Here is a 26,463-nt window from a genome sequence, read left to right as displayed (position 1 = left end):
ACTTTGGACCTGTGGTCTAAAACATTGATCTAATGGCTCAACTATAAAACTTCCATATCTATTTACATTCTGAACACTGCCATTTCATTTATTGACAGTGAGCTTCATCTACTTTAAATGTTCATAAAACTGCGTTCTCCTACCAAAAAATAAACTTAATGTCACCTAGTCAATGCCAAGTCATAGCAACCCTATAAGACAGAATAAAAGGGGGCATGTGAGTTTCTAAGACTGTCCCTCTTATGGGACAAGGAAGCAGCTGGTGGAGGAGCTAGTGGTTTGGAGCTGCTGCTCTTGTGGATCACAGACCAGTTTCCAAATGAAATAAACAGATTTTGTGAACCTAGCTTACATGTTATGATGTCTCTGATGTACTTTACCTGATAAAAAAAACTGCTAAAAGTGTAAAAAAGGCAATCCCCAAAATTTTTAAATTACATTTGCTGTGATGTTTTAATATTGTCTATAAACTTTGGTTTTATGCTCAACTAAGAATAATATATATAGCACAAAGCTTAGGAAAGTCTACAATATTTCAATTTCTGCTAAGAAACAAAAAAATTATAGTATGGATATTTATAGTACTAGTATTTCACTTTGGAAAATATTTAGAAATTTCTATTTCAAAAACTAGTAAATCAGTTTTTCTTTTAAAAGGAAAAGGAGGTAAAAGAAGGTACAAATATTATTGCGCATGGCAGATCACTTAATCCTTTGTTGGCTCTTTTAGTCTTCCTAACAGTATTAGGAGATGATAAATTTCATTCCATTTTAAATACATTAAGCAGGATTAAGAAAGAGTACTAGACTTATCCAAAGTCACAGGTTCACAAACTGCTAAAGATGATTGAAGTTCAAGTCAATATGATTCAAAGCTTAAAGGAAATAAATTTTTTAATGAAATATCCAGAGTAGTTTACTAATTGGCTATACTAACAAGTCCTGGTGGAGTAGTGGTTATGAGGTGAGCTGCTAACTCCAAAGCCAGCAATTTGAAACCACCAGCTACTGGAAAAGGATGGGCTTTCTGCTCCTATAAAGATTTATAGCCTCAGAAACCCACAGTGGCATTTCTACTTACCGTAGGCTCACTATAAGTCAGGCTCAACTCAATGGCATTGAGTTTTAATAAGTAAAGGAGGAGCAAGATAGCTAACATTAGAAGACTACCATAGAAACTGAAAGGACCTATGCATTAATTAAAGGAGGCTTTTCATTGAAACGTAGCAGCTTTCACTTTCTCAACCTCCTTTCATATCCACTTGAAAATGCCTGACGGTACAGTTAATCCGCACTTGCCTGTTAACCACATGGTCTCTGGTTCAAACCCAACAGCCAACCCACAGAAAAAAGATGTAGCGGTCTACTTTCGGTCAAAAATTACAGCCTTCAAAACTCTATAGAACAAAGTAGGCAACTCTACTCTGACTTATAGGATCACTAAGAATTAGGATCCACTGAATGGCATTTTCCCCATATATCCATTACCTTATCTTGTGAAGAACAATCTTATATTATATGCTCGTTACAATTTTTCAATTAGCTTTGCAAATATATGAATTGCTTGTATTATAGGGATTTACAGAGGCATAAATTCACTACTGAGTTGAAGAGCACTTATCTGAAAAAGGCTAATCAATGGCTATGTACAGATAATCAGCCACTTCTAAATCTGTCTTCACATTCACATACATCCAGTTGCCATTTAGTCTATTACAATTCATGGAACCTTGTGCATATTACAGTAGAAATGTACTCCATAGGGTTCTCAATGGATGATTTCTCAGAAGTAAATCACCAGGTCTTTCTTCCAAGGCATCTCTGAGACTAAAACCAACATTTCATATTAGCCATTCTCACAGCCCAAGAGAAGAGCTCTGCACAGCCAAATAACCACCTTTTAATAATTTTGTTTGTTTTAAAGTCGTGTTACCACACAGGTCTCAACATTTTTCAAGAAAACGAATGAAAGCCAGTCAGAGACCTAAGGGAAGCATCTCTCAACTGCACAGGCATTTAAGAAATTATTAGAAGTTACCAGGAGACAAGCCCTTGGACTGCTCACTTCACTGTATTCTTCTATGCTACAATGAAAATGCCTTAAGCTGCTTGAGAAGCACTCACTCACAAGGTGTAAGAAAAGACCAGTGGTAACAGAGGCAGGAGCGAAAACAAGCCGTCCTGCTTCTTGATAGAAGGGTAGAAAACCCATTGTTCCTAGGATGAGGAAGAAAACCGTCTTGGGTTTAAGATCCTACACAAAGTGCCCTTGGGTGAGGAACAGAAAATTCCTACCTACCATCACGGGCCATATACAAGACAAAGTGTAGCCACCCTATGTAAGAAGGACAGAAACACTGGGAAAGCCCCACCTTTGGGCTTTGGATTTAGCACAAGTCAGGAAAACAGATAATCCCCCAGGTCCCCTATCAATTCATAAGTATTATCAGATTACCACCCAAAATAAAACTCACTGCATCAGTCGATTCCGACTCACAGCTACCCTAGAAGACTGCCTCTGTGTGGGTTTCAGAGACTATACTCTTTACAGTAGAAAGCCTCGTCCTTTTCTCCCTCTGATGGCTGGTGGATCCAAACTGCTGACCTTTTGGTTAGTAGTCCAACTCGTAACCCAGTACACCACCAGAGCCCCTTTTATACCCACTAAGGAGGTAGATATAAAAGCACAGAGGGCTCTTCTGTGGCCCCGATCAATGAAAGCTGAGGAAGGGGGCAAGGTAACAGCAGACCATCACGATACAAACTGAATTCTGAGTTGATCTGAAGGAAATGAAAGTAACAACAAAATGGATATTCTCAGCTTAACTCCTGACTAGGCTGACTAAACTAATAGTCTACCAAAAAAGTGTGCCATTTCCAGGCACATCTACTTTTAATGTTAGTCTCCACTGTGCTTCCTTCCACACATAATGACCAGGATTCAGTTACAAATTAGGAGATATACAGAAAAGCAAAAAGGAAAAATAATAAATCAAAATAAAACAAATATTTTAAGATAAAGCCATCAACAAAACTAGACTCAGAAATATTACAACTATCAAGCAGAAGCTTTGAAACGATAATGAACAATATATTAAAAGAACTACTAGAAAACAGAGACAACATGAACAATTGAGAATTTCAGCAGAAATAGAAGCTATTAAAAGCATTAAACAGAAATACCAGAGTACAATACATAATATCAAAAATAAAGAATTCTTTCAACGGGATCACTAATAAATGTAACCCTGCTACAGAAAACTCAATAAGGTTTAAGATAAATCAAAAAAAAAATTTTCAGTCTCTGTGGAGACCGTCAAAAATTGCCAATGCTGACTATCTTTCAAGTTGTCACGGCAGGGTATTGGAAAAAGTTTTCAATTAGCAATAATCACACCTCAGGTAAACCTCATTAGCTACGATATTGCCACTGTACAAAGCTAAATCAATTTTTTTATAAAAGAATCATAAATAATAATTGCAAAAGAAATGGTGGAATTTTAAAATAAGATAATCATCACTTTGCAATACCTGGGAACTAAAGAGTGTAGTAGTGCTTCAGAGGCCAAATTACTGCCTTCCATGTGAGAGACCTAGAGGTCTATAATGTGGATGGAGGTCAACAGACCTCAAGCATGGCCACCACCCATCAGTGGGGGCTTGTGTACTGCTGTGATGCTTAAGAGATTTTAGTGAGCTTTCAGACTGACAGACTTAAGGAAAAACCTGGCAGTCTACCAAAAAACAGTCAATGAAAGTCCTATGGATCACAAGAGTCTGATCCCATTTACATGTGCTTGCCATGAGTCAGGAACTGATTCAATAACAGCTAACAATAGCGAACTAATGGAGTGAAGCAGTATTCGTCAATATACACTAAATCCATCATGTAAGAAGATACCTAAACCTAAATCAATCTTAAAGTCTCACGTAAGCCAATAGAAATACAAAATATTCTTGCCACAAGCAAATTGAGTAAATAAATCTGAACACATTCACACCTCTAGATATAACAGATTTTAGAGAAGACTAAGAGCAGATAAATATGTCAAACAACATAGGATGTAATCAGTCAAATATGGAGAGCAAAAAAATTCTACAAAAGGAAAGATTCCATTTCTTTCCTCAACAAATAAGGATTGTTCTAGCGCTTAATAGATACGGTAGCTAAATGAGTGAATCTTGTACAGAAACAGAACATTTAAGAACCTTGTTTTTCCAGGTTTTAAAAGTTTTCCACCTTTCCCACTAGTAGTAAGAACTTCTCTAACAAACCCCATAATCATTTGCCTCTGAGCTCTGCTTGGTCACGCCAACAGATTATCAAGCCCAGAAGAAAAGAAAAACAAGGGAGAAACAACTGATTTAAAAATTAATAAAAAGATTGAAGGGAGGTTTGAGGCATGTCCTGTGTCCAAATTATAAAATTATGCCTAGGATTGTGGGAAACAGAAGGATTTATCTCAAGCTGTCTCCCCCACATATATGCCAAACTTAGCTGCTTGCGAATGACTATACACTTGGAGGTCATCAGGAGTAGATTAGGGGTCATTCTCCCTAAGAGTTATCAGCCATCAAGAGCAAGCAGACACCACTGTTTATCCCACAAGTAGGGCCCACTCTCTTCTGATAAGGAGAGTAGTTGTCTGTTTCCTTGTAGGAGACCCCAGAGAAGTCAAACCCGCCCAAGGATGACCAAGGTTAAGCTGCCATCCTAAATCTATGATCCACCCATTTTGTCACATGTATACCCCCAATCCCTCCTCTTCCTATGGCGTGTATGTCCCTAGACCACCCCCTCTCATTACTGTATTACTTATAGCATAGCCCCTGTGACGTATGTCCTCACCTGTAATTAGGGGGCTTGCATGTCCCCAGAGAATATAAAAGCTTGGGCTAGCATTAAATCTCTCTCTCCCTCCATGTGAACCACCAAGCAGGGCTGAGGTGAGCATGCTACCATGAATTGTGTCTGACTCCATTTATTTCAATATTTCTCTTCTATCTCTTATGCTCTCTATAATCTTTACTTATCGCTGTACAATTGCGCCTACCAGACCCGTAATGATGTGTTAGGGGCTGGCTTCTCCTGATATAGGATTATGCCACAGGCTGATGCCGAGTTTGATTCTCATTCCCCTTACTAAGTCAAAAGAGGTAAGGCACCGCCCACAGGCCATTTTTACAGGCAAATAAAACAAATATGTCAGAATGATGAAAACTCTTAAAAGCTGAATGATATATAAACTTGACGTCTAATAATATTCTATTACTACGTTTGAAAGGCACCTGGTAGCATAGTGAGTTACACTTTGGGCTGCTAAACACAGAGTCAGCAGTACCGACCCACCAGCCACTCCTTGGGGAGAAAAAGAGGGTTTCTACTCCCATTAAGATTTATAGTCTTAATATTTTAGTTTATTAAGTTTGAAAGCATCTATATAATTTTTTCTTTAAAGAAAAAGACACCATAGAGTTATTTAATCTTTAAAGGAAAAGATAAGTAACCCTTAAAGGAAGATGAGGTATATACCAAACCTTAGTATATTCCGTGTTATCCTGAGCTGAATACTCATTTTTTCTTTCTTTCTTTCCCTTACTTCCACTGTCCAGAAATTAATGGCCTCAAATAAAACAAAGGCATCCTGACAGCATCATAAGTTGTACACTACTAGGACCAGAGTTTGGATTCCAGATAGTATGAAATAATAGTTAAGGCTACAAAGGTACCCAGTTAGAATCTCATATTCACGAGTCCTAGGAATATGGCATAACACAAGTTACTTGGTCTCTTATTGAGTCTGTTTCCTCACCTGCAGATAAACCAGAAAACCATGACGTTGATTCCCATTCATAGTGTTATAGGACAGGGCAGAACTGCCCCTGTGAGTTTGAGACTATAGCTCTATATAGGAGCAGAAAGCCTGACTTTCTCCTGTGGAGTAGTGGTATCAAACTGCTGACCTTGTGGTTAGCAATCAAACTCATTACAATAACGATGATGCCACCAAGGCTGCTTCACATAAGAGCTAAATAAAAATACCTAATTGTTGGCATTGAAGAGCTTTGATGGAGCAGTGGTTAAGAACTTGGGTGAGAACAAAAAGGTTTGTGCTGCTCTATGGTTGAAAAATGTAGCAGTCTGCTCTTCTAAAGATTTGCAGCTTTGAAAATCCTACGGGGCAGTTCTACTCTGGCCTACAGGTTCAAAATGACTCAGAATTGACTCAAGGGAAACAGGTTTGGTGGTGGTTTATTTATGATTTTCATCTTAGGTTGTCTGTCAAAGAGAATAATCAGATGAGACAAATCATTTGTCAAAGAAGTTTGTATTAAACAAACAAAACTCTATCAATAAGTAATATGAGCAACAGACAGCAAATAACCTTCATCACACCACACATGCCACCCTGAGAGAATAGGGGTGCAGCTCAGAGGTCATGCACAAGTGCCTGTGACACGTTATTACTTTTACAAATGGGGAACATTTAGTAACTTGTTATTAAATACAATCAAATGTACACACCAAAACAGTCACATGCTATGCATCTATTTTCAATTTCAAATCAGTATGACAAAGAGCTCCTCTTAATGTCTCAGCTTCCTTCCAATGTTTAAGTTCCAAAAGAACAGGATTTAATAAAGTTAATATGTTAAATCACAAGACTCATTTTAATGTTCATTTCAAACACCACTGAACAACAAGGATTTAAACAGTAAAGTCACCTGGCAAGATTAGGGGATAAATTACTCTGATAACCAAATATTGAGCAATGGATAAATGCTAAACTCTTTGAACCCACTGCCATCAAGTCAATTCTGACTCAGCAAACCGGAAGTACACAGTAGAATTGGGTTTCCAGAGCTATAGTCTTTGCTGAAGCAGGCTGCTGCAACTTTCTTTCATAAAGTTGCTGGTGGGTCTGAACATTTCATGCTGGCAGCCAAACGCTTGAACTACCGCACCACCAAGAATCCTCAGATAAGTGCTACGTATACAAAATCGGTGGCAAAGAGGGCACAGAATGTCTGGTGGAGTTTGATCAAGTACAATGGAGCCCAGAGGAAGTACAGAGAGCCAAATGATGGTCAAACATGGAATAGGACGAAAAATAAGAGGAAAGTAAGAGGAAATAGAGGAAAGAACTAGGAGGCAAAAGACATTTATAGAGGTATAAACATAGGCATACACATGCAAATATAATAATATATAACAATAGGGATATAGGTCTATATATATATTTATAGGGTAAGTATTAAGCTAACAGACTGTAGTAGTTAAATAATCTGATGTCAATTTGGGACTTGAGAAGATAGTAAAGGGGTGGAGTCTAGCTGTCAACAGATCATAGCCAATGAGGCCTCTGTGTGGGAATGGCCTTCTGATAATTCTGGGAAATCAGATTATTTCCCTCCTTGGAGTGGGGAGAAAACTCCCCCCCCCCCCCGTCCCCCTTCATGGTGCTACACCCTGGGAGCTGGATAAGTCAAATGGACTTATCCTGATGCAGCCCCATAGCTGGAGAAGCCACATGGAGACCCCTGCCACTGCTGAAATGCTTACAACACCACTGGATCCAAAGAGTCTACCCACTGGCCTATGACTGTCCTTTATTTGGCATCAATGCATGTGTTTCATAAGTCTGAAGGTGGCTTTATAGATTGGTATAGGGCATTTGGGCTAATATCAGACTTGGGCTTGGACTGAACTGGACTGGGATGTTTTCTTAATGTACAATTACCCTTTATATAAAACTCTTTTATACGGGTTTGAGTTTCTATTTTTTCTCCATTTATTATGATGTTATCTATTGGCCCAGTTGTGAAGATTTTTTAATTTATATATTTAATCATTTATTATTTAGTGGCATTACAATCTATATATACATCAGTTGTGTAAAACGCATTTGTACATTCATTGTCCTCATCATTCTCATCCACTTAAGCCCCTGCTCTCCACTTAAACCATTGGCATCAGCTCATTTCCCTCTCCCTTCCTACTATCCCCTCCCTCATGAACCCTTGATAATTTATAAATAATTTTGTCATATCTTGCCCTGTCCAATGTCTCCCTTCACCCACTTTTCTGTTGTCCGTCTCCCAGGGAGAGGGTTATATGTAGATCTTTTTAATCGGTTCCCTTTTCCCCACCACCCTCCTTCCACCTTCCCAGTATCGCCACTCTCACCACTAGTCCTAATTCCCGGTGTCTCCAGTTCCTATCCGTACCAGTGTACATCCTCTGGTCCAGCCAGATCTGTCAGGGAGAATTGGGATCATAATAGTGCGGGGGGGTGGGGAGGTTTGTGGTAAGGGGGTAGCATTTAGAAACTACAGGAAAGTGATATACTTCATCGTTGCTACCCTATACCCTGACTGGCTCATCTCCTACCCACAATGCTTCTATAAGGGAATGTCCAATTGCCTACAGATAGGCTTTGGGTCTCCACTCCGCACTCCCCCCCTCATTCACAATGATATGATTTTTTGTTCTGATGATACCTGATACCTTCGTCACCTTGTGATAGCATAGGCTGGTATGATTGTTCCATGTGGGTTTTTGTTGCTTCTGAGCTAGATGGCTGCTTGTTTACCTTCAAGCCTTTAAGACCCCAGACATTTTATCTTTTGATAGCCAGGCACCATCAGCTTTCTTCACATTACGTTTGAGTTTCTATGGATTTGTTTCTCTAATCTACCGAGACTAACACAGAGATGCACATTGGGCCTTTACTCAAGTCCTCCCTCAACACAAGAACAATTTGTTGTAAAAACCTGGCATTCTGTAATGTTCACTTTCTCGACAAGATCACTGAAGACAAAATGGTTACATAAGCTAATGTAGTGAAGAAAGATGATGGGGTCCAGCTATTACAAGATATAAGCATCTGGGGTCTTAAAGGCTTGAAGTTAAACAAACGACTATCTAGCAGAAAAGCAATGAAGCCCACATGGAAGAAGCACACCAGTGTGATCACAAGGTTTTGACAAGATCAGATATCAGTCATCAGAAGACCCAAAAATAAACAACCATTTCAATGCAAGTGGTATCAAAATGGAGACCCAGAACCCATCTGTAGACAATTGGATATCCCCTCACAGCAGGCTCACAAGAAAAGGAGGGGTCAGCCCCTCAGGAACAGTAATGGGAGCAACCATACCACGAGGGTAGGGAGAAGGTGGGAGAAGGGGAAAAAGGGTTAACTGATCGCAATGATCATTGTACAATACCCTCCCCTAGGGGGACAAACAACAAAAATATTGGAGAAGGGAGACAGCAAATGGTATAAAATATGAAAATAAAAATGATTTCTAAATTATCAAGAGTTCACAGTGTGAGAGAGCTGGGGAGGGAGGGGAAAAAAGAGGAGCTGATACCACGGGCTCAAGTAGAAAGAAAATGTTTTGGAAATAATGATAGCAACATATGTACAAAGATTGGTACAATTGATGTATGGATTGTTAAGAGCTATAAAAATCCCCAAATGATTTATTGAAATAAAAAAAACTGATTACCTAGGGACACAGAGGGGGGGGATGGGAAGTCAACAACATGTAAAAGAAAGTAGTTAATGGGGCAGGAAATGTATGGATGTGCTTTATACAATTGATGTATGTATATGTATGGATTGTGGTGAGAGTTGTATGAGTCCCTAATAAAATGTAAAAGAAGAAAAGAGAAAAAAATGATTAGGGCAAAGACTGTACAGATGTGCTTTATACAATTGATGTATGTATAGGTATGAACTGTGAAAAGAATTGTATGAGCCCCAATAAATTGTTAAAATAAAAATTTTTAAAAATCCAAAAAAAAAAAAGAAAGTAGTTAAGGTTCCAAAGTTGATTGTAGCACATTTGCACAACCCTTTTGATAGGATTGCACTACTGAATTATATATGTTAACTATAAATCAATTATTTTTTTAAATAGATGAAATAAACAGTCATTGTGCCAAAATTAATTAGTCAACATTCAACCACTTCAAGAAGCATATGATCAAGAATCAATGATATTGAAGGAAGAAGTCCAAGGTGCCCTGAAGGCAATGGCTAAAAATAAGGCTCCCGGAATTCATGGAATACCTTTAAATGCTAAAAATGCAGCACTGGAACAAACCATTCATTACTTTATGGCTAGAAATTTAAAAGGCAGTTACTTTTTCAATCCACGGGAAGAGATCCATATTTGTGCCAATTCTAAAGAAAGATAACCCAATATAATACAGAGATTATTGAACAATATCATCAAAATCACTAGCAAGTAAAATTTTGCTAACGATAATTCAAAAATAATTTCAGCAATATAGTGAGTTCCAGCAATTCAAGCTGAATTTGGAAAATTTGGAATGAGAGCTAACTTTGCTGACGCAGATGGATTCTGGCTAAAAGCAGAAAATATCAAAAAGATATTTGTGTTTTATTGATTATACAAAGGCTTTCAATGCTTTTGATCATAGAAAAATATGGATGGCATTGGGAAGAATGGGAATTCCAAAACACTTAATTGAATTCATGTGGAATCTGTAAATAGGCCAAGGGGAATTCATTTAAACAGTACAATGGGACATTATATAGTTTATAATCAGAAAAGTGATTTTCACTATCAAAATCTTGATTATCTAATGTGGAAAACATGGAGTAGGTATATCTACCCAAGTGCTGGGAATTCACTGTTTTTTATTGGGGGCTCTTAGATCTCATAACAATCTATACATCAATTTTATCAAATACATTTGTACATATGTTGCCATCATCATTTTCAAAACATTTTCTTTCTGCTTGAGCCCTTGGTATCAAGCTCCTCTTTTTTCCCTTCCTTCCTTCCTCCACCCTCATGGACCCAATAAATTATAAATTATTATTTTCCTATCTTACATCCTCCTCTGTCTCCCTTTGCCCACGTTTCTGTGGTTCGTACTCCTGGGGGCTGGGGGTTGCTATACATCGATCACTGTGGTGAGTTTCTCTCCCTTCTCTCCCCACCTCCCCACCCTCATGGTATGGCTACTCCCATTCTTCTTCTTGAGGGTATTATCTGCCCTGGATTCTGTGTGTTGAGAGTGTTATCTGCACCAGTGTACATGCTCTGGTCTAGGCACATTTGTAAAGTAGAAATGGTGTCATGATAGTTGGTGGGGGGGCGGGGGGAAACGTACCATTAAAGAACAAGATGAATGTTGTGCTACCTCAGTGCTATGCTGCACCCTGGCTGACTCGAGTTTTCTATAACCTTGAATTACTACTATCAGAAGAGGTTACAAGAGGCCTTATGAGTAAATCAGAGACCTATGTAAGCCACAGATATGTGAATGCTTTTTGAGCCCACATTTAATTATAGCCTCAATCTAAGAAAAATTAATTCTTATGACATGGCCTTGCTTGACACTTGCCCTCATAAAAAGATCACTGAAGATAAGGGTGCTACCACAAAGTATGGTGAAGAAAGCATCAAAACAAATAGTCAGTCTTAAAGACTTTTCAAACAAGCAGCCGTTCTAAGTGAGGCATCAACATGGAAGAAGTACACCAACTTGTGTAATCCAAGGATTATAAATAATAAAATCCAAATCCAAAGGAGGGAATCATATCAAAGCTAAATTGTGAACACCTGGTTTTCAGAAGGCTATGGAAAACAGCGGAAGTCCAAAATCCATTTGCAGAGCCCCTACATGGATTAGCTTTTGGTGAATCCCCTCTGACCATAGTTTAGGGATGTGAATAAACTTTCTAATCCGACAGAGAGCACTGTAAACTCAATTGTGGTACCTTATCATTTATGTCCCTTTGGAACCATTTTTAAATTGTTTCATTTTTTAAAAGTGAAGAGTAAATACACATAGATTGAGCCTCCAGTGACTATCCTCTGACCACGGACCAGTAATGTGAATAACTTTGCTATTCTGCAGAATGAAAGAGAAAGATTTGTGACAGAAACAGGTTAAAAGAAAACACCTTGTGATAGTTAGGCTTATTGTGCCAACTAGGTCAATAGGAACATGTGGATGTGTTTACACAGGTCATAGCTTGACTGGAGGATAACCAAATAAAGACAGCCAGCATTCCACCCCCCTCTTACTCCCTGGTGATAAGACTATCATGCCACTGCTTTGGCTCGTTCTCTGTCTCAACTTGTGTGCTAAGCTACCTGTAGGCCAAGCCAACCCAACCCACTGATGGTGGCACTAGAGCTTGAGGCTCCTTCGAGACTTGCTTCACCACATTTACATTCCTTGAGCTTGAGGCTGGTGGATCCTGTCACTCTGCTTAAGTTCTATAGAGATGCCATGGGGCCTGCTTCACTAAGCACAGGAGCTACTGACTGTTGCTGACCCACCCTGCTGTCTGCTACATGTGGGCAAACGCTGGCTGCCTTGCTTGAGGAAAGACTCGTTAGTCGGCTTCCTTGACCTTGGACCCAGCAGCCCACGTGAGTTGAAGGACTTCCTCTGTATTAACTGTTCCATGAAAGTTAACTGAACTGAGCCTTCTGTACTGCTGTGTGGACTACTTAGCTAATATATTCCTTCTCACTGTGCAAACCTATCCTCACATATAATCATAAGTGTCCTGGCGTTAGAGAACCCTGCCTAACAAAGACCTTATCATTTGATCTCCCTTTTGACCCTTTTAAAAATTTTTTCTGGCTTTTGATAATTCCTGCTTTCTTTTTGATTGGAGTTTTTCTCTGGTTTATTTTGTTATTGTTGTTTTTTAATTTTTTGCAGGGTAGGGAGAATGTTTTCCAGTATATGCAATTCAGGATGGGTAAAAAAGTATAGCAAAAGCAATTGGATTAATGGCTCATTGGACTGTGGGGGAGAGAGCAGGGGGAGTGTGCCGGAGGACAATGGGGAGCTGACAGTAGTAAGTACAGGAAGGAAGAAATGTTCTGGTACTGACTATGGTGATAATTGTGCAACTTTTAATGATACGACCAATTGAGGTGCATGATGTGTGAATTCTATGTCAATAAAACTTTTATTAACCCTTTTGATAGAAAAATTGACAGGATAAATCAGGACCCAAGGACCATCAGAAAGAAGCAGAAAATGCCCAGGGTTCACAGATCTCACACTGGGTAGATCTTCTACCACGAGCATTCCACACAGGAAGCTCCATACAAGTGAGCAAAACCAACTGAAAAGTTTCTTGGTAATGCCAGCAATCAAAGGAAGATATTAGCAATTGCTTACAAACCAATTTGCAAACAAACATTCAGAACTTAAAACTGTTTTAAAAGAGTTGGTAAACAGAAAAAGATTAGAGGTGGAGGTTTGGTAGGAGCAGGGGAAGCAATTACAAATTAAAAATTATTTACAGGCAATTCCATCCATCATTTACATTAAGAACATACTATAAGGTGCGTTTCTGTGGAAAGACATGACTTTTCTGAAAAAAAAATTCGTGCATACATACCTATCATAATAAAAACATGTTACCATGAGTGATAGTAATATCAGAAATATATGAAGGGTGTCAAGGAGTTTAAAGAAAATAGAAATGAAATATGATATTTTTACACAAAGTTTTTGAAGCTCTGTTGTACGCATTTTTCTATATAAATTCAACTACTCGAGCCAGTGCTTACTACCTAAAGCTGTAAGAAAAATCTACTAGGTTCAAAATGGGTTGTCATTTGATTTTTCAAGGGAAATTTTGACTATACGTACTCACTTACTGACCATCTTGTTAAATACAATTTCACATACCATATACATATACTCAAGTATAAGTCGACCCGAATACAAACCAAGGCACCTAATTTTACCACAAAAAGTACATTTAAAATGTGCTGAAAAACCTGGCTTATACACAAGTATGTACAGTATACCCAACTTTGAAGAAATTATTAGGGGGTAACTCCATGGCCTAAAAGACTGTCATGCCTGGGATGCCTTCCACAAGTAGGTCTGAGAGACAATCAACTGGCCGAGGGACTATACTCCCATTCTAATGCAACGCCTGGTTTGAGCTAGAGATGGCTTGAGGCAATGGTGATCTCATGGAGATTTCAGCAGGCAAAAGCCGTGGATAACGCCTTAATGTACTCGGAGGTCAGTGAGGGGAGCTGAATAAGGTGCCATGTGGGGTTGAGGTGGGCGGAAAATGAGCATGGTCTTCACCCAGGGTGATGGTGGACAATGCTCAACCATCATCAGCATCACCACCAACACACTCAACTCCCATGGGATACCCCATGGTATTAAATGGGTCACAAAATTCCCTGGGTATCTTGAGACCCACTGGAGAGCAAATAAAATGTCCCAGGGTAAGAACAGAACATTACATTTGAGTCAAATTTGATTGTGCCATGTAACTCCCACCAAAGAACCTTTCCTTGCATGGGTCTGGCAGGAACATAGGGTAAGATAGTAATACACTTCACCTATGAGGTCTGTTTGCTCACAAGGTGCCAAAGGGATCAGTTATCAAGCATCAAAAAACAAATAATCATATCATTGTGTGCTCACCTCCCTGATAGGATTGCTGATGGGTTCATAAGCAAATGTAGCGAAGAAAGCTAACGGTCCCCACTATCAAAAGATATAGCATCTGGGGTCTTAAAGGCTTGAAGGTAAACAAGCAGCCATCTAGCTCAGAAGCAAAAAAGCCCACATGGAACCAGCCTGTGTGATCACAAGGCGTCGAAGGGACCAGGTATCAGGCATCATCAGAACAAAAAATCATTATCATTGTGAATGAGGGAGGGAGTACAGAGTGGAGACCCAAAGTCCATTTGTAGGCCACTGGACATCCCCTTACAGAAGGGTCTCAGGGAGGAGATGAGCCAGTCAGGGTACGAAGTAGCAACAATGAAACATATAACTTTCCTCTAGTTCCTAAATGCTTCCTCCTCCACAACTATCATGATCCCAATTCTACCTTGCAAATCTGGCTAGACCAGAGGATGTACACTGGTACAGATAGTAATCGGAAACACAGGGAATCCAGGGCAGATGATCCCTTCAGGACAGTGGTGAGGGTGGTGATACTGGGAGGATGGAGGAAGGGTGGGTTGGAAAGGGGGAACTGATTACAAGGATCTACACGTGACCTCCTCCCTGAGGGACGAACAACAGAAAAGTAGGTGAAGGGAGACGTCAGACAGGGCAAGATATGACAAAATAATAATATATAAATTATCAAGGGTTCATGAGGGAGGGGGGAGTGGGGAAGGAGGGGGAAAATGAGGAGCTGATGCCAGGGGCTTAAGTGGAGAGCAGGGGCTTAAGTAGATGAGAATGATGAGGGCAGTCAACGTACAAATGTACTTTACACACTGATGTATGTATGGATTATGATAAGTTATATGAGCCCTAATAAAATGATTTAAAAAAAATTCGCCTGTGAGTAATTGTAAGTGGATTCCCTGCAATGCCATCCTGCTGTGTATAAAATGAGCCCAGTGAGTAGCAGAGGGTGTGAGCTCATTGCCAGCAAGAGTCAGGGGTGAAGTACATCCTCTGGCCCCAGCATCTGGCTTACCCCTACCTGACCTTCAGACTTTGGACTGAAATGCATCCACCAGTCTCATTTCCTCAAGGTGATATGAGCTCCTGAGCCCTAGAGGCATAGTGGTTACCTGCTGAGAAGCTAACTGTGAAGTCAGCAGTTCAAGACTGTTTTTCAGGAGAAAGGTGAGGCTTTCCACTCCAGTGAAGAGTTAGTTTCAGAACCCATGGGAGATGTTCTACCCTGCCCTATAGGATTGCCATTCAGAATTGACTAAATGTCATTGTGTTGGGGGGCCTTATGATTCACAGGACCCAGAGATGCTGAAGGAAAATATTCAAGGAAGGAGTTGAGAAAGATGGAACAAATTATCATCTTGCAAGAGTTGGACTTTGGGGAATTTTTCAATATGGAACTTCTTGGGACTAGTTTGATGTTAATTCCTAGAAAAAAGTAAAGTAAAAAAAAAAAGTAAAGTATTAAAGGTGTTTTTTCCTTCTCTCCAACTCTCCCCCAGAGAATTCTGCACCCTTGGATTTATCAACTCAAAACTCACAACCATAGTATCACATGATTCTGACTCAAAGTAAATCTTACAGGACAGAGCAGAACTCTCCCTTTGGGTTCCTGAGACTGAATCCTCACAGGAACAGAGACCCTCTCTTCCTCCCATGGTAGGGCGACTGAGTTAACAGCCCAACGCAGCAACCCACTACACTGTGTTAAAACTAGTTTGCCATCCTCAAGGAACCAAACCATGTTCTTTTCCATCTTCTTTTAGAACTTTTGGAACAAAAAGAAATCTGAAGAGGTGAGTGCAGACGCAGAAAGTAAATGGGATACAGTTTCCGAAGGAGATCCTCACAGGATAGTCCTTGCCACCCTCAAAGAATAAGCAGCTGTATTGGTATTGTCATGATGAAACAATTCCTCAATATAACTTTCCTGACATTTTTCTCCCAATGCCATTCTCAGTTTTCTCAAAAGTTCAGAATAACCTCCCATATTCATTCTGTGTTCTTTGAGAAAATCCGAATTACCCATTTGAAATCTCAAAAGAATGTTATCACAACCTTGTAAGTTGCCGGACCTCTCTGCCTTGAATTTAAATGGCCCAGCAGACCCCCCTCAAAAGCCACTGTCTTAATTGGACCTTTCTTCTGAAGCCGCCCTAATGAGACAAAGGCCAGTATAATACTAAGAGAATTTGTCCATAGCCACTCACTGATTGCATTGGAATAAACTCCTGTATGAACTGAAACCCTGGCAGCAATACTTTTTTACTAACTCTCATACACTAGAAACCTAGACCAACAAGAGACAACAGGGCTTGTTGGTGGTGGTGGTGGTGTTAGTTCCGACTCATATTGACCCGATATACAAGAGAAAGAAACACTGGGCTGGCCTGTGCCATCCTCACACGTATTCTTTTATCTGAGTCCATCAACACAACCACTGTGTCAATCCATTTTGTCCAAGGTCTTCCTCATTTTTGTTGCCCTACTACTTTGGTCATACATGATATCCTTCTCTAGCGAATGGTCTCTCCTGACAACATGTCAAAAGAACGTGAGAAGTCTCACCATCCTTGCCCTAAGGAACATTCTGGTTGTACTTCTTCTAAGACAGACTTGTTTGTTCTTCTGGCGTCCATGGTACTTCCAATATTCTTCACCAACACCATAATTCAAGTGCATCAATTTTCACATGCATATGAGATTTGAAAATATGGCTTTAGTCGGGAGCACGTTAGTCCTCAAAGTAACATCCTTACTTTTCAATTTTCTAAATAGGTCTTATGCAGCAGATTCACCCAATACACATGTGTCTCTTGATCTTTACAGGATATTCCAAGAGTACTGATTGTGGATCCAAGAAAGATAAAAAAGTCTGAACAACTTCAGCCTTTTTCTCTATTTATCATAATGTTACCTATTAGTCCAGCTGTAAGAATTTTGATCTTCTTAACATCAAGTTGTGATCCATACTAAAAGCTGCATGCAAGTGCTTCAAGCCCTCCTCACTTTCAGCAAGCAAGGTTGTGTCATCTGCATATCTAAGGTTAAGCCTTCCTCCAAACCTGACACCATGTTCTTCTTCATTTCACCTAGCTTCTCTGATGATTTGCTCAACAGACCGATTGAATAAGGATGGTGAGAGGCTACAACCCTGTCACACACCTTTCCTGATTTCATACCAGGAAGTAGTCCCTTCTTCCATTCTCACAACTGCTTCTTGATTCACGTACAAGTTCCACATGAGCAAAATGTAGTGTTCTGGAATTCTCATTCATCTTACGGGCTCTCCTGAGTTTGCTATGCCCCAGGTTAAATGGCTTAGTATAATCAATAAAGCAGAAGTAAACATCTTTCTGCTGTTCTCTGCATTCAGCCAAAAAAGCAAGATGGAATATTCAGGGTCTCTAGGAACATTTTAAGCAGTCTTCTGACCAGGATTATTTCACTATTTATGAAAGCTCATGGTGGTTTTGTTGAGGTTTGGGAATCAAAATAGTCATAAGAAACCGGCCCAACATCATCATGTGTTCTGCAGTTAGTTTGTTTTTTTTTGTGGGTAGTACACAATCCTTACCCTTCACACTCCCTTATATGGTCATGTCATTTTTTGCAGAACTCAATCCCAGCAGGTGAGGTGTGGGCTTCTATTTCTTGATAGTATACACAGAAATGCTCCTCTGGGTTATATTCAGATTGAAGGCTGAGTTTTTTTGAGAATACACACTACGCCTTTCATTTATGTTTTCTCACCTAGTCCCAGGGTACATGCAGTCTGACATTGAACTGGTGTTTTATAAAGGTTGGTTGAAAATGTGAACAGGCATATTCCTTTAACAGTGTCTTGCTAAGAATTGTATGAGTTCTTGCTTCAAACCTACACTACTAAGACTTACCTATGCAGGTAGTCACCAACCTCCATTCATTGTAAACTGGCTCTGACACTTTTTTAGATTTCATTATCTAGTGACTTTTACTATCAAAGCCTTCATAAATCTTATTTTTACTCATGTGGGGGGATTGGAAATATTAAATGTACAGTTACATATAAAGATAACATCTGCAAATTACATGCTGCAACACTATATGTAATACATATTACTAGGGATAAAATATATTCCAATAAAGGGGGAGGGATGGTCATAATTGTGATTCATGGTAACTTTAATACACAATAAGGAAAATGAATATATATATATAAAACATTAATACCCAGTTTATCAAAACCTAGGTAAAATAGGCATCCAAATTCTCTTTTTCCCTACTTTTCCAATAAACCATAGTGAACTATTTAACTTAAAAAGTAAGCCAATTTATTTCCTGATAACTTTCTTCTTGCTTAATAACTTATTCTGATTTCGAATTTCCTTGCCTACCCACCACATGTATGGTGCTGAATTCTAGCTTTTACAAGAAGGAACTCTTAAAACTCTTGGCATAAAACATCAAAAAAATAAAAATACTACATTAAAAGTTAGAAAAGTTAACATATTCTTAGTCTAACTGTGCACTTTTAATGCTGCCTTCCTTGTTTAATTATAAAGTATTTTAGGTAATTACTTACATACATTTTAATAGCAACTAGGACAGCCCTACTTAAGAAATTTTTAAGTAAAAATCATTAAACTTGTAAGCAGTTAGTACTTAATCAACCCTGAGTATCAACACTAACAATCTTAATTTGTCAAAATGTGCATCCATAAGTTGACTATGATATAAGACATGATGGTCAATGAGCATAAGGGTAATCTTACAATGCTTGGGCCCAACACAGTTCGACATCCTTTATAGGGAGGTGCCACTGAATCTACAGCACACCTCCAAGTTATATTAACACAATTTTATTGAATATTTATAAGATAAGATCCTGAAAAATAAGCACATTGGGTAAGATACAATAACTGCAATGATACGCTCATAATGCAGTATGGAAGAAATGTCCTCATTACTGTAATAGCTTCACTATAATCATTCTGTTACCAAAGTTTCCTTGAAAACTGATTATGGCTCTGTGCTGGAGGTTACGACAACATTAATACATTCCAATACATGGAAAAAGATACGAAGACAAGAAAAAAGGCAATTAAGTGTTTTAACAATACTGGGACACACACAAAAAAAGAAAAGGCTCACCTGGGGAAAGGATGTATCATATGACTTTAGGAAGCAATGCTTGAATGGAATCTCACAAGACAAATTATAAATATTAAGAAATTAGATGTGGCAAAAAATAAATTAGATGTGGAAAGTCCTCCAGGATGAGTAAAGAGCATAAACAAAAGCAAGAAGATACATAAGAACCATGTGATACAGCTAGAAAATTTTAATTAGCTGAACTAAGTTGAAGAACGGAATCCAGAAAAATGCATTAGGAGACAAAAGAACACTAGACAAAACTAAGTCTATGGAGGGGTGCATGTACCAAACTAAGTACTTTGGCTTTGCTCTGAGCAATTAAGGGACAAAGGGAAAACAATGATTTGATGATATTTTGAAAAGCCCTTCAGATTTCAGTATGGAGGACAGACTAGAGGAAGACTGAAAGATGCATTAAGGTGTTTTATAACATGAGAAAGATAAAAAGGATTGTAAGAATAAGAATGAAGAAATAATTATAATTTATAAATTATCAAGGGTTCATGAGGAGGGGGGAGCAGGGAGGGAAGGGAAAAATGAGGTGCTGATACCAAGGGCTCAAGCAGAAAGCAAAGGTTTTGAGAATGAGGGAAACAAATGTACAAATGTGCTTGATACAATGGATGGATATATGGATTGTGATAAGAGTTGTACAAGCCCCCAATAAAATTATTTTTAATCTTTTTTAAAAAGTTAAAAAAAAAACGATGCTTCCATAGGTTTCAGCTGCCTCAAAATGCATTAGGTGTTGGCAATGTATGTACAAATGTGCATCAGACAATGGATGTATGTATGGATTGTGATAAGAGTTGTATGAGCCTCCAGTAAAATGATTAAAGGGAAAAAAAGAAAAGAAAAAGAAAGGTAGAGAAAGGAGGCGAGGAGGGGGAACCAATCACAATGATCGACACATAACCACCTCCACGCTCCAGGAGGATAAATAACAGAAACCGAGGGGAAGGGAGACAGTGGTTGGTGTAAGATATGAAAATAATAATAATTTATAATTCATCAAGGGTTGGGGCAGGCAAAGGGAAGAGAAAAAAAAGGAACTGATACCAAGGGCTCAAATAGAAAGCAAATGTTTAGAAAATAATGATGGCAACACATGTACAAATATGCTTGATACAAATGATGTATGGATTGTTGTAACAGCTGTAAGTGTCCCCAATAAAATGTTTTAATTTTTAAAAAAAGAATGAAAAGGGCCAAATACCAGATATTCACAATATTGAATCTTAAAAATTTTGCAGCTAATAGCAGGCACAAATTAAAACAATCAATTAATTAATTGATGAATACAGGGCTGGTTAATTAGATGTGGGGGATGAGGAAGGAATTAAGAATTCAGGTTGATTTGACTAGACTCTGTAGGTACATATTCTATCTTAAAAGGTAGATAGATGATGAGTTTAGTACATCAACCTAAATCTAAAGTACCTAGAGAGAGTGCAGGTGGGGTGCAGACTGGATAGTCAGCAAAAGGTCTAAAGTTCAAGAATAAAGTCTGGATGGGAGATGAGGATTTGGGAATTGTTAACAGGAAGGTGGATGATGGCTAAACAACTGACCAGAAAAAAGAATGAGGCATCTCATGGAAAACACCAACATTTAATGCACTCTAAAAAACAAAAGCAGCAAAGAATGAAAAGAATGTATAATCCCAGAGGAAAAAAAGAAAACTATAAGAGTAGTCAAGGAAGAATTTGGAAATGGCAAAAAGCCAAACCAAAACTCACTGCTGTTAAGTCAATTCCACTCCTGGCAAGTTTGCAGACTAAGGTGTTGTTATTAGGTGCCACTGAGTCAACTCCAACCAATAGCGACCCTATGGCACAACAGAACCAAACACTGCATGGTTCTGAGCCGTCATCACAATTATTCCTAGGCCCCTGTGTCAATCCATCACATCGAAGGTCTTCCTTTTTTCACCACCCTTCCACTGTACCAAACATAATATCCTTCTCCAGGGACAGGTCTCTCCTGACAACATGTCCAAAATATGTAAGCTGAGGCTTTGCTATCCCTGCCTCTAAGGAGCACTCGGGTCGTACTTCTTCCAAGCTAGATGGGTCTGTCATTTTCACAGTCTATGGCACTTTCAATATTATTCTCCAACACAACAATCGATACGTCGATTCTTTTACATCTTCCTTATGTCCACCTTTCACATGCATACGAAGCAATGGAGAATATACTATGGTTTGGGTCACGTGCACTTTAGTCCTCAAAGTAACATCCTTGTTCTTCAATACTCTGAATAGGTCTTGTAAAGCAGATTTATGCAATACATCTTTTGATCTCGATTGCTGCTGCTTCCATGAGCATTGATTGTGAATCTAAGCAAGACAAAATCCTTGTCAATTTCAACCTTTTCTCCATTTATCATTTTACCTATTGATTTGCAATCCATAGTGAAGACTACAATCCTTGATCTTCATCAAGTGCTTCAGTTCCTCTTCACTTTCAGCAAGCAAGTTTATGTCATCTGCCTGCCACGGGTTAAGCCTTCCTCCAACTCTGATGCCACATTCTTCATGTATCTGGCTTCTCTGATGAACAGGGGGAAACTGTCGATGTATCCAAGGCTATAATCTTTATTAAAGCAGACTGCCACATCTGTGAAACACCTAGTGAATTTGAACTGCCCTTTACCTCCAGGGTTCCTCCAGGAATAAGCAGTAATGCAAATTCTACAGGTAAGCAAAGAAAAAATGAAAAACTGAAAGAAATGAATGACCACTTGGAGGTTTTCACTTGATAGTCACTCTGAAAGACCAGTGTCAAGAGATATGTGAGGCATGCACACATGACAAGGGTACAACCCCCAAAAAAGAATTTTTTAAATCATTTTATTGGGGGCTCATAGAACTCTTATCACAATCCATATATCCATCCAGTGTGTCAAGCACATATGTACATTGGTTGCCCTCATCATTCTCAGAACATATGCTCTCCACTTAAGCCCTTGGTATAAGCTCATTTTTCCCCTCCCAGCCTGCTCCCCCTTCCCTAAAAAGAATTTTAAGATCATTTTACTAGGCTCTTACAGTTCTTATTACAATCCATGCATCAATTGTATCAAGCATATTTGTACATACTCTTTTACCCTACCTCCCCACTCCCACCCTCATGACCCCTCGATAAATTTTAAATTATTATTTTCTTATCTTCTTAGACCATCCAATGTCTACCACCACAGTTTCTTCCCCCCCCCCCCCTTCTCTTCCCACCTTCTCCCTACCCTCCTGGTAACACTATTCCCATTTCTGTTCTGAGGCAGTTTATCTGACCTGATTCCATGTGTCTGGAGCTCTTATATGTATCTGTGTACATGTTCTGGCCTATCCCACAGTGAAACACAGGATTGGGGTAATGACAGTGGGGTGTGGGGAGGAAGCCTCAAAGAACCAGAGATTCATCAGTGCTATACTTTACCCTGGTTGATTCATCCCTTCTGTGAAGGTATGTCACATTGTCTACAGTTGGGGTTTAGGTCTCTGCTCTGACCAGCTTTGTTCTCAAAAATATTTTGTTTGTCTGTTTGTTTTGGATCTTCTGATGCCTGTTATCTAATCCCGTCTAAACCTCATGGTCGAATAGGCTGGTGTGCTTCTTCTATATGGGTTTGTTTCTCTGCTACATGGCCACTTGTTTAACTTCAAGCCTTTAAGACCCCAGGTGCTATATCTTTTAATAGCTGGCCACCATCAGCTTTCTTTACCACATTTGCTTGTGCAACAATTTTGTCTTCAGCAATCATTTTTCCACAAAGCTATGTATTTAAATATTTTTTGCAAAACAAATTTGATACCTTCAAGGTTCTCTCCATTCCACTTGATACATTTGTCAAATCTGCGATTCCATTCTTGGAAACTGAGGTAGTTAAGAGTTTATTGTGCCAACCTGGCCGATAAATACATGTGGGATTAATTGAAGGGCAGAGGGATAAATGGCTCCGTGAGTCTCGCCTTTTTAGTTCTCAGGTCTCTTCCTTTCTGATCATCGGACCAGGGTGCAGCTGCCTTAGCAGTTCCCTGATTCAGCTTGCAAGGCTGACTTCCTGGAAGACATCCCTAAGGAGAAGCCACATGGACCTACCCCAATGCAGACCTGGGTGCTGGAGCAGCCCTGTGGAGACCTCTGTCAGTGCTGAGATGTTTACACATTCAGACTCGGCTTTCCTCCTGCAGTTGGCGGCATTATTGCGTCTGTTTTGTGAGATGGAGGAGGACGTTGTGGATTGGTGTTGGACATATGGGTTAATGTGGGACTTGTGCGCTTGGGCAGCACTGGGTTGGGATGTTTTCTTAATGTTCACTTAACCTTTATATAAAACTCTCTCTTATACATGAGTTTCTGTGGATTTGTTTCTCCAAAGTACTCAGACTAACAGAAACATTTTGCAAGCTCATCTGTTTGGATGGCTGACAGCACCTTCCTCTTTTTATCTTCATCTCTTCTCTGTTGTCAAATCACTGTCCATTCATGTCCCTCTTCATTCGTGGAAACAAAAAGAAGTTGCACAGAGCAAGGTCAGGTGAGTCAAGTGTGTGGAGAGAGAGGAATGCAGTTTGTTGCCAAAAACTGGCACACTGAGATGGCTGTTTGAGCAGATGCATTGCAGTGGGAGCAAAATAGTCCCTGGTCTGCCGCAAATCGGGCCTTTTTTGTCTCTCACTTTCAAGCAATCTTTTCAGAATATCTATATAGAAAGCCTGATTAACAGTCTGATCCGGTAGGACGAACTCCAAAGGAGTGGACACTTTTGTCCGTTAGGAAATTGACATACACCCAGAAAGAGATTTGTCATCAATCAACATTTTACCTGTATTGAAATAAGAAAACCACTCGTACACTTGAGTTTTTCCCATAGTGCTGTCCTTGTAAGCTGTGTTCAACATCACAACCATTTCTGTGGCATTTTTCCCAAGCAAGAAACAAAATTTCACAGCCACATATTGTTCTCTTAAATCAGCCATCACACACACACACACACACACACACACACACACAAAAGCAAAATGGTTCAGGCAAAATGGCTTTTACAAAAAATTCACTGTGACCAGAGAGCCTTCCAAAACATCATTACTGGGTACACTAACTCAGAGCAAGTTGCTCGATGCTCACCAAGTGTGAAAAAATGCATATTATAAAAGCTCCCCTGTGCTCAGTGCCATTCTTGGTTTTTTGGCAGTATGCCCTCGTATATTGAAGTCACCAAACCAAAAAACCAAACTCTCTGCCAGAGTCTATTCCAACTCAAAGCAACCCTTGGAGGACTGAGTAGAACTGTTCTTGGTTCTACTGGGGAATGATAGTTTCGCCAAAACTGTAAATCTTTACAGGAGCAGACAGCCTCATCTTTCTCCCATAGACTGGCTCATGGGTTTGAACGGCTGATTTTGCAGTTAGCAGTCTAATACTTACCCCACTGCACCATCAGGGACAAAAACTGTCTGAAAATAAAGAGAAATTTATCATACTTGGAAAAATGTTAGACTAAGGTAAAGACCAACCATTCTTCTATTAAAAGATCTTTTTGAAGTGGTGCTCTTTAAGATGTTCTGAATAGTGAAAGACACAAATGCATACTGGTGGAAAACCATTTTCAAGAAAATATCTGATGCATATTTTTCTACATAGGCATTCCTTGAAATATAAAGAGAAACTTCTGCATGCACGGAAACTTCGTGACCAGTATCTCTGACTCACTTCCCTTATTCTTCCCCTCTACAGCCCTTATTCAGTACTCAGCTGACCGCAAAAGACATGGCCATCTGATGCCCACCCTAACTTCAAAGTTTAGATCTGAAGCCTCAACAGGATTATATAGTCACAGAATAAGTTTCCAGATGGTCTGTCATCACTTACATGGGAATTCTCATTCCGCACAATTTCTTGTTTTAACACTGTCCACAGCATTTTCTCCAATAAATATGAGGCCAGTGGTCATATGTGGCTATAGATCACTTAAAATGTAATTAGTAGAACTAGGGAACTGATTTTTAAAATTTATTTAACTTTAATTCATTTAAATTAGCCGCAGGTAGCTAGTGGCTATAGGAATAGGCAACAGAATCGTATACACAAAAACAGGTTATTTATCCTATCCACCTTTTGGTCATCATACACCTGCTGTTATTATTTTGAGAGATGAAAAACAAAACTCTCCTTTGTTTTCATTCCAGTTGTGACCATAAAATATGTGTGAGCAAGGCAGATAAACCTTCACAAAACTAAATGCCCCATATAAAAAACCTTTAGTGATCAAGACACATATTTTAAAGTAAAATTAGAGTAGAAAAACAAAAGTGCTATTAGTCTCCATAACCTTGAAAAAACCTCGGTCACATAATGCATGTAAATTGAGAAATTATACATCACATAGGAAATTGAGTCCAAAAGTTAAATGATTTGTCCTTCATACAGTGTGTCGACTACAGAGCCGGGTTCCGACACAGCACATGCTCAGAAATTGTTTCAGAATCTTAATTTGCACGAAAGCCACTTACTGCTAAATTATCAGACATGCATTATAAGGCAGAAATCCAACCCTCTGAAGGCGCTCACACTTAAGTCTTCATTTATCTCCTTCAATAAACCTGATGTTTCATATATGAATAATCAAATGTTTTAAAAAGTTAAAAGTAAAAAGAATAATCAAAAGTTATAGTTTTAATCATTTTAATTTTCTTGGTATAATTACTGATGTCATTTTCTATTCTATTAATTGGCAAATATTTTTTAAATCATTTTATTGGGGGCTCTTACAGCTCTTATCACAATCCATACATCCATCCATTGTGTCAAGCACATTTGCACATATACTGCCATCCTCATTTTCAAAACATTTTCTT

General features: G+C 39.1%; 1 protein-coding gene and 1 non-coding gene across 3 annotated transcripts in view; both read right to left on the bottom strand.

Annotated features, from left to right (window-relative positions):
* The window catches only part of CCSER2 (coiled-coil serine rich protein 2), a 201,865-nt gene that overhangs the window by 147,647 nt on the left and 27,755 nt on the right, over positions 1-26,463 (bottom strand). The window lies entirely within an intron of this gene.
* On the bottom strand, positions 3,302-3,442 carry LOC142460350 (U4 spliceosomal RNA). The gene has a single exon (XR_012786569.1). It is a non-coding gene; the product is annotated as a U4 spliceosomal RNA (small nuclear RNA).

Source organism: Tenrec ecaudatus, chromosome 10 (assembly GCF_050624435.1).
Source record: "Tenrec ecaudatus isolate mTenEca1 chromosome 10, mTenEca1.hap1, whole genome shotgun sequence".
Taxonomy (NCBI): domain Eukaryota; kingdom Metazoa; phylum Chordata; class Mammalia; order Afrosoricida; family Tenrecidae; genus Tenrec; species Tenrec ecaudatus.
The sequence above is the reverse complement of the archived record's forward strand: the minus strand, read 5'-3'. Positions and strand labels throughout refer to the sequence as shown.